Source organism: Hypanus sabinus, unplaced genomic scaffold, assembly GCF_030144855.1.
Source record: "Hypanus sabinus isolate sHypSab1 unplaced genomic scaffold, sHypSab1.hap1 scaffold_790, whole genome shotgun sequence".
Classification (NCBI taxonomy): domain Eukaryota; kingdom Metazoa; phylum Chordata; class Chondrichthyes; order Myliobatiformes; family Dasyatidae; genus Hypanus; species Hypanus sabinus.
Window position 1 is genome coordinate 107,228 of NW_026781641.1, and position 12,837 is coordinate 120,064.

At 50.2% G+C, this 12,837-nt stretch overlaps 1 protein-coding gene across 8 annotated transcripts in view; it reads left to right on the top strand.

The window, feature by feature from the left end:
- Positions 1–4,302: 4,302 nt before the first annotated feature.
- LOC132390149 (NACHT, LRR and PYD domains-containing protein 3-like) overlaps positions 4,303–12,837 on the top strand; it is a 57,230-nt gene continuing 48,695 nt past the window's right edge. For 6 of the 8 annotated variants that reach the window (XM_059962766.1, XM_059962759.1, XM_059962765.1 and 3 more), the window contains exon 1: positions 4,303–4,464. The gene's annotated coding sequence lies outside the window, so the exon portion shown is untranslated. The remainder of the gene's footprint in view (positions 4,465–12,837) is intronic. The other 2 variants (XM_059962761.1, XM_059962760.1) reach the window with 2 other exon arrangements.

Genomic DNA, 12,837 nt, shown 5'->3' on the forward strand with positions numbered 1-12,837 from the left:
AGATGTGCGGGAAATGGGAGAGATGCGTTTCAGAGCAGAGGTGATGACAGACAGACAGACATACTTTATTGACCCCGAGGGAAACTGGGTTTCGTTACAGAAGCACCACCAAGAATAGTGAAGAAATATTGCAATATAAAACCATAAATAATTAAATAATAATAAGTTAATCATGCCAAGTGGAAATAAGTCCAGGGCCCGCCTATTGGCTCAGGGGTCTGACACTCCGAGGGAGGAGTTGTAAAGTTTGATGGCCACGGGCAGGAATGACTTCCTATGACGCTCAGTGTTACATCTCGGTGGAATGAGTCTCTGGCTGAATGTACTCCAGTGCCTAACCAGTACATTATGGAGTGGATGGGAGTCATTGTCCAAGATGGCATGCAACTTGGACAGCATCCTCTTTTCCAACACCACCGTCAGAGCCCCTTTGTTTTAAAAAGGAAGACATCTCCTTCGTCCTGGAATGAAAAGCCTCATCCTGAGAGCAGATGCGGCGGAGACGGAGGAATTGCGAGAAGGGGATAGCATTGTTGCAAGAGACAGGGTGGAAAGAATAATAGTCCAGGTAGCTGTGAGAGTCTGTAAGCTTATAGTCGATATCAGTAGATAGGCCGTCTCCAGAGATGGAAACAGACAGATCAAGAAAGGGCAGGGAGGTGTCGGAAATGAACCAGGTAAATTTAAGGGCAGGGTGAAAGTTGGAGGCAAAGTTAATGAAGTCGACGAGCTCAGCATGCGTGCAGGAGGCAGACCCAATGCAGTCGCCGATGTAGCGAAGGAAAAGAGGGGGATGGATACACGTATAGACTTGGAACATGGACTGTTCCACATAACCAATAAAAAGGCAGGCATGCGGGTGCCCATGGCTACACCCTTGGTTTGGAGGAAGTGGGAGGAGACAAAGGAGTAATGATTGAGAGTAAGAACTAATTCCGCTAGACGGAGGAGAGTGGTTGTAGAGGGGAATTGTTTAGGTCTGGAATCCAAAAAGAAGCGGAGAGCTTTGAGAACTTCCAGGTCGGGGGTGGAGGTATAGAGGGTCTGGACGTCCATGGAGAAAATAAGGCAGTGGGGGCGAGGGAACTTTAAATCATTGAAGAAGTTCAAAGCGTGAGAAGTGTGACGTACATTAGGGATTGAACAAGACAGTGTCAAGGTTTGCAGAAACGAGTTCGGTGGGGCAGGAGCGATCTGAGACACTGGGTCTACCTGTCCGAGGCCCCGCCCACTCACCTGGTGACGGACATTAGGGATTGAACAAGACAGTGTCGAGGTTTGCAGAAACGAGTTCGGTGGGGCAGGAGCGATCTAAGACAATGGGTCCACCTGTCCGAGGCCCCGCCCACTCACCTGGTGACGAACATTAGGGATTGAACAAGACAGTGTCGAGGTTTGCAGAAACGAGTTCGGTGGGGCAGGAGCGATCTGAGACACTGGGCCTACCTGTCCGAGGCCCCGCCCACTCACCTGGTGACGAACATTAGGGATTGAACAAGACAGTGTCGAGGTTTGCAGAAACGAGTTCGGTGGGGCAGGAGCGATCTGAGACACTGTGTCTACCTGTCCGAGGCCCCGCCCACTCACCTGGTGACGAACATTAGGGATTGAACAAGACAGTGTCAAGGTTTGCAGAAACGAGTTCGGTGGGGCAGGAGCGATCTGAGACACTGGGTCTACCTGTCCGAGGCCCCGCCCACTCACCTGGTGACGGACATTAGGGATTGAACAAGACAGTGTCGAGGTTTGCAGAAACGAGTTCGGTGGGGCAGGAGCGATCTGAGACACTGGGTCTACCTGTCCGAGGCCCCGCCCACTCACCTGGTGACGAACATTAGGGATTGAACAAGACAGTGTCGAGGTTTGCAGAAACGAGTTCGGTGGGGCAGGAGCGATCTGAGACACTGGGTCTACCTGTCCGAGGCCCCGCCCACTCACCTGGTGACGGACATTAGGGATTGAACAAGACAGTGTCGAGGTTTGCAGAAACGAGTTCGGTGGGGCAGGAGCGATCTGAGACACTGGGTCCACCTGTCCGAGGCCCCGCCCACTCACCTGGTGACGAACATTAGGGATTGAACAAGACAGTGTCGAGGTTTGCAGAAACGAGTTCGGTGGGGCAGGAGCGATCTGAGACACTGGGTCCACCTGTCCGAGGCCCCGCCCACTCACCTGGTGACGGACATTAGGGATTGAACAAGACAGTGTCGAGGTTTGCAGAAACGAGTTCGGTGGGGCAGGAGCGATCTGAGACACTGGGTCCACCTGTCCGAGGCCCCGCCCACTCACCTGGTGACGGACATTAGGGATTGAACAAGACAGTGTCGAGGTTTGCAGAAACGAGTTCGGTGGGGCAGGAGCGATCTGAGACACTGGGTCTACCTGTCCGAGGCCCCGCCCACTCACCTGGTGACGGACATTAGGGATTGAACAAGACAGTGTCGAGGTTTGCAGAAACGAGTTCGGTGGGGCAGGAGCGATCTGAGACACTGGGTCTACCTGTCCGAGGCCCCGCCCACTCACCTGGTGACGAACATTAGGGATTGAACAAGACAGTGTCGAGGTTTGCAGAAACGAGTTCGGTGGGGCAGGAGCGATCTGAGACACTGGGTCCACCTGTCCGAGGCCCCGCCCACTCACCTGTTGACGAACATTAGGGATTGAACAAGACAGTGTCGAGGTTTGCAGAAACGAGTTCGGTGGGGCAGGAGCGATCTGAGACAATGGGTCCACCTGTCCGAGGCCCCGCCCACTCACCTGGTGACGAACATTAGGGATTGAACAAGACAGTGTCAAGGTTTGCAGAAACGAGTTCGATGGGGCAGGAGCGATCTGAGACACTGGGTCTACCTGTCCGAGGCCCCGCCCACTCACCTGGTGACGAACATTAGGGATTGAACAAGACAGTGTCGAGGTTTGCAGAAACGAGTTCGGTGGGGCAGGAGCGATCTGAGACACTGGGTCCACCTGTCCGAGGCCCCGCCCACTCACCTGGTGACGAACATTAGGGATTGAACAAGACAGTGTCGAGGTTTGCAGAAACGAGTTCGGTGGGGCAGGAGCGATCTGAGACACTGGGTCTACCTGTCCGAGGCCCCGCCCACTCACCTAGTGACGGACATTAGGGATTGAACAAGACAGTGTCGAGGTTTGCAGAAACGAGTTCGGTGGGGCAGGAGCGATCTGAGACACTGGGTCTACCTGTCCGAGGCCCCGCCCACTCACCTGGTGACGAACATTAGGGATTGAACAAGACAGTGTCGAGGTTTGCAGAAACGAGTTCGGTGGGGCAGGAGCGATCTGAGACACTGGGTCTACCTGTCCGAGGCCCCGCCCACTCACCTGGTGACGGACATTAGGGATTGAACAAGACTGTGTCGAGGTTTGCAGAAACGAGCTCGGTGGGGCAGGAGGGATCTGAGACACTGGGTCTACCTGTCCGAGGCCCCGCCCACTCACCTGGTGACGAACATTAGGGATTGAACAAGACAGTGTCGAGGTTTGCAGAAACGAGTTCGGTGGGGCAGGAGCGATCTGAGACACTGGGTCCACCTGTCCGAGGCCCCGCCCACTCACCTGGTGACGAACATTAGGGATTGAACAAGACAGTGTCGAGGTTTGCAGAAACGAGTTCGGTGGGGCAGGAGCGATCTGAGACAATGGGTCCACCTGTCCGAGGCCCCGCCCACACACCTGGTGACGGACATTAGGGATTGAACAAGACAGTGTCGAGGTTTGCAGAAACGAGTTCGGTGGGGCAGGAGCGATCTGAGACACTGGGTCTACCTGTCCGAGGCCCCGCCCACTCACCTGGTGACGAACATTAGGGATTGAACAAGACAGTGTCGAGGTTTGCAGAAACGAGTTCGGTGGGGCAGGAGCGATCTGAGACACTGGGTCTACCTGTCCGAGGCCCCGCCCACTCACCTGGTGACGAACATTAGGGATTGAACAAGACAGTGTCGAGGTTTGCAGAAACGAGTTCGGTGGGGCAGGAGCGATCTGAGACACTGGGTCCACCTGTCCGAGGCCCCGCCCACTCACCTGGTGACGAACATTAGGGATTGAACAAGACAGTGTCGAGGTTTGCAGAAACGAGTTCGATGGGGCAGGAGCGATCTGAGACACTGGGTCTACCTGTCCGAGGCCCCGCCCACTCACCTGGTGACGAACATTAGGGATTGAACAAGACAGTGTCAAGGTTTGCAGAAACGAGTTCGGTGGGGCAGGAGCGATCTGAGACACTGGGCCTACCTGTCCGAGGCCCCGCCCACTCACCTGGTGACGCGCTGACGACATCGCGCATGCTCAGTACGGAAGGGCGGTGTTGTTTTTCGTTCTTTGTTGAAGCGGGTCGGCGGTGGATCGGGATCGGGATCGGGAGGGGTCCTCACCCTCGCCCCTTGGGGCAGGGAGCCGTGGACGGATTATTCTCTGCGGGGCGACACCAAGAATTTCCTTTCGGTGAGTATTGAAGCAGGTCCGGAGCGGGGAGGTCTGACGTTAGGCCGAGAAACCCATTAACTTTCCCGGATTCAAACAGGAGAACTGGAGAATAAAAGTTGGGGGTGGGGAGGGAGAGAGAAACACAAGGTGATCGGTGAAGCCTGAAGGGGCAGGGGATGAACTTGCCCGAACTGGCGGGCTCGCCTCGCTTCCTTCACAGAATCTGCCGGGGTCGGTCCTTCACACCGAACCGTCTGAGATGAGCCGCCGCTCAGCCCGTTGTTCTGGTCCTATTAGCCGGAGGAAGTAAAACATGTTTCTATCTTGTTACTGACAGAGAATTGTACAATTTGTGTTCCGTGTGTTATCTGAATGTACTTGCCTGTGATGCTGCCACAAGTCAGTGTTTCTCTGTCCCTGTACCTTCCCGTACTTGTGACTTGGCAATAAATTCAACAGGACCTGAGAAATCTCAGTGAGATTTGATTAGTGATGATCATCTTGGCAGCTCGGTAGGTCGAATGTATGAGACGGTACACTGTTAAATGCAAAACCCTGAGCAGTGTCGATGATCAGAGGGATCTTAGACTCCAAGTTCATCGCTCCCTGAAAGAGACTGCACAGATTGATCGGGTGGTTAAGAAGGCAAATGGCGTGGTTGTCTTTATTAGTTGAAGCACTGAGTTCAAAAGTCGGGAAGTTGTGTTGCAGCTTTGTAAAACTAGTTAATCCACATCGGGAGTGTTTCATACAGTTCTGGTCGCACCCATTCTCGGAAGGATGTCAGGGCTTTGGAGAAGACGCAGAACAGGTTTACCAGGACACTGCCTGGATTAGAGGGCATGAGCTATAACGAGAGGCTGGACAAACTTGTGTTGTTTTCTCCAGAGCGGCGCAGGCCGGGGTGAGACTGGACGGACGTTTATAAGATTACGAGAGGGACAGAGTGGATAGACGATATATTTTTGAAATTTCTAAGATAAGAGGCCATGCATTTGAGGTGAGAGGAGGTAGGTTAATGGAGATATTGTGGCGACCCACTTCCTGGCGCACTCGGACAATATGAGGGGCTACAATATGAGGGGCGTGTATGTTGTTCCTCACCGAGTCTGCTGGGTCGGTCACTGGAATTTGCTCCCTGGGGAGACCCTCCGCTTGCTCACAGCCGCCGCCCCTCCCCCCCCGGATGGATGGTGGTTTTTCTCCCCGTTCGTTGTTGAAACCGATCGGGTCTGCGCCCCCTCACCCCGGGGGAAATATCAGATTCCCGTCGTTGAGTACTGAGGCCAGTGTCGAGTCGGCAGCTCTGATGTTGGGCAGTGAATCCCGGTAACTTCCCGAACTGTCGGCCATTTACTCATTTTCCAACTCTCTGGGCCCCTCTAAGACGGACACACTTCACTGATCTCTCCCTGCGAACCAACAACACCAAATTAAAATGGCGAATCAGCCTCAGGGCAAAGAGGCGCCTATTTAAAACAGAGATTCGGAGACATTTCTGTAGCCAGAGTGTGGAATTAGCAGAGGGAGCTGTGGGGGTATTTACTAGGTTCTTGAGTGGTTCCGATGAGAAGGCCGTGGAGTGGGGCTGAGGAGGGGTAAAAAGGTCAGCTAGACTCGATGGGCCAAACGGCCTAATTATTCTCCTCTGTCCTATGGAGCCGGTTTGTTGTCGGGGAGACGCGCCCACCGGTCACGGTATCCTGTTTTCCGCTCTTATTCTGCCGCAGATCTGCAGGCTGCGGCTTTTTCCCGAGGCCCCCCCCCCCCCCCCCCCCCCCCCCGGCTGTCGATGTGAGAATCGCATCGCGCATGCTCACAGTCTGCCGAATGCAGTGATTTTTGGCTGGCGGAGTCCAGTGACCGTTTTGTGCTGACGTGGATTTGTTGGAGAAATCTAATATTGGCCAATGAGTCCCATTAACTTCCCGAACTGTCGACTTCGCCTCGCTTCCTGGAACTTCTCAAAAACGTTTTCACTTCAGATGAGCTGCTTTTAAGCCTGGTGATATGTATCTTCTCCCCCCTAATGGGGGTGGGTGAGAAAAGGGAATGCCCAGGCTGTGGGGATCTTTGATTTTACCGAGCGAGGGAGCGGGAAGTCCAGAAGGAGTTCACGTAGGGAAGACTGGTTTCTGAGATGAGCTGATCTGTGTCCGTAACTCTGCAGTTCCTTGCAGCCATGGGCGAAGCAGTCGCCGTACCAATGCGTGGAGTATCCGGATGGGAAACTTTTTATGATGCATTGATAAAATTTGCTGATGGGCAAAGCATATACTCCAAAGTTTTTATGGTTTGTTCCAGCTTTGTTATTTTCAGATCTTTTATACAGTAGTATTGTGGTGAGCATTCGGTCCATAACGACAGATGAGGCAGCTCGTTAAACTCAATAACAGTTTTATCGTGATAAAGACAAAATAGACCGGCCAGCACGACCCAACCAGTCTCATACAGACGGGAGGTGACCATCACACACCCCGGTTACAGTTAGTGTGACCCAGAAATACACAAGCAAGTAACTGTATAATCCAAACTAAAAGGTAACAATAAATGAACTGGAACATCATAATCCCATAAAGGCATTTTAACACAAGAACAATAAATAGTGCTGCTCATTAGAAATGTAGGGGGCGGGCTGTTGACCAACCCCTCCTCCTGAGGACCATCAGTGATCGTCCTTGATCCATTCTCCCAGCTGATTCCATCTGCTCATTCCCCGCCCATCTTGTTCTACCTCTGTCCAGTCTGTTTCCCACCACCTCAATGATATACAACAACCATCTTATTCAACCTCTGTCCAGTCTGTATCCCACCACCTCAATGATATATATCAACCATCTTGTTCAACCTCTGTCCAGTCTGTATCCTACCACCTCAATGATATATATCAACCATCTTGTTCAACCTCGGTCCAGCCTGTATCCCACCACCTCAATGATATATATCAACCATATTGTTCAACCTCGGTCCAGTCTGTTTCCCACCACCTCAATGATATATATCAACCATCTTGTTCAACCTCTGTCCAGTCTGTATCCCACCACCTCAATGATATATCTCAACATCTTGTTCAATGGAGAATGGAAGGATATGGACATTGTTCTGGCAGATGGGATTAGTTTAGTTGGCCATTTCATTCATTGAATAGACTGAGCACTCTGCTGTACTGTTCTATGTTCTGTGTCTCTTGTTGAGAGGTTTTGGGGTAATGGAGGCAAAAGGAGTCAGTGGGAACAACAGGTCACTGGAGTCCAGTTTGGGAAATGTGAGATCACCCACTTCTGCAGGAGAAACTGAAATCCTGAGTGTGTTAAAATGGAGAGTTTAAGTGCAGTGGGTAGAGAGGAAGGTGAAAGGTACATTGTATTTATTGTAAGAGTTATTGGGTGTAAGAGTGAAATGACATTAACAATTACTTGCATTTGCTTGAGATTGTACCTGGAATATGGTGTAAAATCCCGCTCCCCACACTGACATGGGTTATATAGACCTGCTGTTGAAGAAAGGCTTAAAAAAATAAACCAGCAAACTATAGACCAGTGCTTCTGACATCAGTATCAGAAGCACTGCATATATAAGTATTTGTAAAGACAAGACTTACTTGGAACAGTCAGCATGACTTTGTTTAACCATATAACATATAACCATATAACAATCACAGCACAGAAACAGGCCATCTCGGCCCTCCTAGTCCGTGCCGAGCTCTTAATCTCACCTAGTCTCACTTACCCGCACTCAGCCCATAACCCTCCACTCCTTTCCTGTCCATATACCTATCCAATTTTACCTTAAATGACACAACTGAACTGGCCTCTACTTCTACAGGAACCTCATTCCACACAGCTATCACTCTCTGAGTAAATAAATACCCCCTCGTGTTTCCCTTAAACTTCTGCCCCCTAACTCTCAAATCATGTCCTCTCGTTTGAATCTCCCCTACTCTCAATGGAAACAGCCTATTCACGTAAACTCTATCTATCCCTCTCAAAATTTTAAATACCTCGATCAAATCCCCCCCTCAACCTTCTACGCTCCAATGAATAGAGACCTAACTTGTTCAACCTTTCTCTGTAACTTAAGTGCTGAAACCCAGGTAACATCCTAGTAAATCGTCTCTGCACTCTCTCTAATTTATTGATATCTTTCCTATAATTCCGTGACCAGAACTGTACACAATATTCCAAATTTGGCCTTACCAATGCCTTGTACAATTTTAACATTACTCCTGGCAACACACACACAATTTTTTTTTTTTTGATGAGGTTATGGGGTATGTTCCCAGGAAAGTAGATAAAGGCAATGAAGCGAATGTTGTTTACATGGTCTTTTGCAAGCATTTAACAATCCCGCGTGGGAGGTTGGTCAAGAAAATTCATTTGCATCACGTTCAACATAAGGAAGTAAATTGGAGTAGACAATGGCATTTTGGGAGAAGGTGGACTGCGATGGTAGATGATTGTCTCCATTAGAAGGTAGACTGCGATGGTAGATGATTGTCTCCATTAGAAGGTAGACTGCGATGGTAGATGATTGTCTCCATTAATCGTTGGGTCCGTTGCTGTTTGTCATCTATATCAATGATTGGGATGGTAATGTTTTTAACTTGATAAGCACATTTACATGTGACACCAAGATTAGGGGTGTAGTTGACAGAGAGGCAAATTATCTATCATAGGTTACAGGGATCTGGAACAGCTGGAAATACTGACCTGAAAATGGCAGATGGAATTTAATGCAGGCAAGTGCGAAGTGTTGTGCTATGGTAGGTCTTACACAGTAAACAGTAGAGCACTAACGTTGCGGTGGAACAAAAGGATCTGGGAATAGAGGTCCATAATTCATTGAAAGTAGTGCCACAGGTAGATAGGGTGGGTAATAAATGCTTTTGACATAGTGACCTTCATCAATTAAATTATTGACGACAGGGGATGGGATGTTATTTTGAAGTTGTATATGACATCGGTGAGTCCGAATTTAGAGTATTGTGTGTAGTTTTGGTCACCTACCTACAGGATAGGTTTGGACTTTAATCCTTGAAATGCTAAAAATTGAGAGGAGATTTGATAGAGCAGTGCAACATGAAGATGGGTATAGATAGGGAAATGCAAGCAGGTCTTTTCCACTGAAGTTGGGTGGAACGACAACCAGAGATCATGCATCATGGGTGAAAGATGAGAAGTTTTAGTGGGACATGAGTGGATAAGTCTTCAATCAGTGGGTCAAGATCATGTGGAACGAGCTGCCAACAGAAGTGGTACATGCGAGCACGATTTCAGAACCGATGGGAAATCCGCCAGGACCCTGGTGAAGTCGTTGTCGGACAGCGTGATGGAGTCGAGGTGAGGGGCTGGCAACTGGGCTGCACCCAGGGAGAACGTCTGAAAGGTCTCGGAGTGGACCAGTCTCTGACTCGGCAGGTCAACCAGCAGGCTGTGAGCCCGCAAAAAATCCGCTCCCAGAAGTGGTTGGACTACGGCGGCCAGTGTGAAGTCCCACGTGAACCGCTGGAGCCGAACTGCAGCTGCACCGTAAGGGTGCCATAGGTCCTAACTGTGCTGCCGTTCATGGCCCTCGGGGGGGACCTGGTGCCCTGCTGCGGGTGTCGTAACTTGTCGGAGGTAAGACGCTGATCTCGGCACCGGTGTCGACCAAAAAACGGCGTCCCGACCTCCTGTCCCACACATACTGAAGACTATCCTGATGGCCAGCTGCTGTAGGCATCAGCGGTGGCTGGCCCTGGCGTTTCCTGGGAACTTGCAGGGCGGGCTACAGTGGCGGGCTTCTGTGTCCCACCGCTGGTGGTAGAAACACCATTTGTTGGGCTCCTCACCCCTGCCTGTGGGGTTAGTGGGCTCTGTGGCCGGGCCTGGTCTGGTTTGCTGCTGGGAGCGTGGCCTGGTGATCTGTGCGACGGACACCCCACTCGCCTTCTTGGCATTCCACAGTAAGTCCGCCCGGGCTGCCACCTTCCGGGGGTCGCTGAAATCTGCGTCGGACAGCAGCAGGCGTATGTCCTCGGGCAGCTGCTCCAGGAATGCCTGCTCAAACATGAGGCAGGGCTTGTGTCTGCCGGCCAGAGACAACATCTCATTCATTCAAGCCGATGGAGGTCTGTCCCCCAAACCATGGAGGTGCAGTAAACGGGCAGCCCGCTTGCGCCGTGAGAGTCCGAAAGTCCTTATGAGTAGGGCTTTGAAGTCCATGTATTTTCCGTCCTCCAGGGGCGACTGTATGAACTCCTCAACCTGGGCGGCTGTCTCCTGGTCGAGGGAGCTCACCACGTAGTAGTAACGTGTGTCCTCTGAGGTTATCTGCTGAACGTGGAATTGGGCTTCAGCTTGCTGGAACCATAGGTGAGGTCGCAGCGTCCAGAAGCTTGGCAGTTGGCAGTTTCAACAAAACCGCATGAACAGAGGCGGCGGCGTCCATCTCCGATCCAAATATCATTTGGACCATCGGGGTCACCAGTTGTAGCGGTGTGCTACACGCAGCGCTAAAATAACGACACGGAGTCGGTAAACTGCAGTTAAAGAAGAAGATTTTATTCAAACTTCACAGCCTCGCTTTAAAGCCTCCCTGATCCCGCTCTCCCCGGGCGCGGATGCTGTAGGGGGCACGTACTCACTGTCCCGCGCGGGCTTTTCCCTTTGTTGGTGAAGCAGACCTGGCGCCCTTTTGGGACTGTCCTTTGTGCCAGCGCGCTGGCTATTTGTGAGCCAGTTCGAGTGCGCTAGGAAGTGGGTCGCCACAGATAGGGGAATATGGCTACTGTGCAGGTGGGTGGGAACAGGTGGTTTAAATGGCTCAGACAATGCACCTGTACTGTGTTCTGTTTCGACATGACTCTCTAACCATGACTCCTTGATCACAGACAAAAGTTTGATTGAGTAAAGATCCGAAATTAATATCAAACTTGAATAATTCACACCTGAATTCCCCAAGAATACTCAACAGCCTGGATGTGTTTTGACATGGTTTTAAACTGCCCATGCCCTCCCTATCACGGATATTTCGTAACCATGGAAAGACAAAATGCTGGAGTAACTCAGCAGGTCCAAGCAGTATGTATGGAACTGAGTACAACGGGAACGTTTCGGGCCGAGACCCTTCAGTGGAACTGGAAAGGAAGAGGGAAGAGGCAATATCATTGATTGATTTGGAAGGTGCAGGTTGCTTTTGTGTGAGACTCGGAGCTCAGGGTTTGTGTTTAAACAGCTGCCTGCACATTCCTCAGAGCAGGGAGCAGCCTTTCTGCTGAAACCAATTCAAACTGGTTTGACATTTCACTCTCGATCACATAAACAAAGTCACTTCAGTGTTCTGTTTACCTATTTCTGCATATGCAAATGTGCTAAACTGTTAATAGTTTGCAAGGAACCTGTAACCTGTCATAAACGGGCTTGAAGCAGCTACATTACCAGTTACAGTTGCTGTCCTGTTTGCTGTGAGTTTGCAGAGTTTAATTTTTTTTACTTCAAACTCTCATTATCTGCAGTTGTCTTTAAACTTTTTTTCACGATACTTTAAAAAAAAGATCCACGCCATTCCCAACTGTGACATTCCTTAATACAAAGACACGACACAGTGTATGAAGAGTGTATCTTTCCCAAAATTGCCAATAACCCTTAAAATATTGTTGATGTAAGTGTAAAGGTGAGGGGCAGAATGAGGTGGAGAGGGAGAGAGGTTGAGCAGGGAGAGGGGAAAAAGTCAGGGCGAGGGTCTGTTACATACCCCGTAACTGGGTGTCTAACCAGCAGAGAAAGAAGAATTTGCTGGAGTCTGGTGGTACTGTACTAAAGGTGTTTATTAATAAAAATAAGCAAAACCATATCAATAATGCAAATATACATATAAAACCAGTTAGCAGTAATAACCTAAAAGTGTAGGAATAATAATAATATTCAATAATAAACAAGCTCTGTTGATGTCTAGGGGTGAATAAATTGCCATAGAAAAGTATAAAGTTCAGTTCAGTTCATGAGTGCTGATGTAGTTAGGGTTGTTGTAATGGTTGGAGAGAGAGAGAGAGAGCGAGATGTAACGGCTACAGTCAGGCAAACCCTTTGCTTTCTTAATCCGTCGTTTCGGTGTGGTCATTCAGTTATGACCTCTCCGTCCTTCTGCTAGACTGTTATGTGGTGGACTCGTCACTCTGGCATGAGTGGACACACGCACAAGTCCCCACCGGCCCTGTGTTAACACTGATTGCCTTAATGACCGACCGACCTAGTTGGGTCTTCGAAGCCCCCACCTTTCTTGTGGGTTCCAACACTCAATCAGTGTCCACTGGCGTGTCTGGAGGGTGTCTCTCCAGACCTGTCTTTTATCCCTACTGACGGGGACTCAGCTATCCATCATTCCAGAATGACCGCGTCCATCAAATAAGGC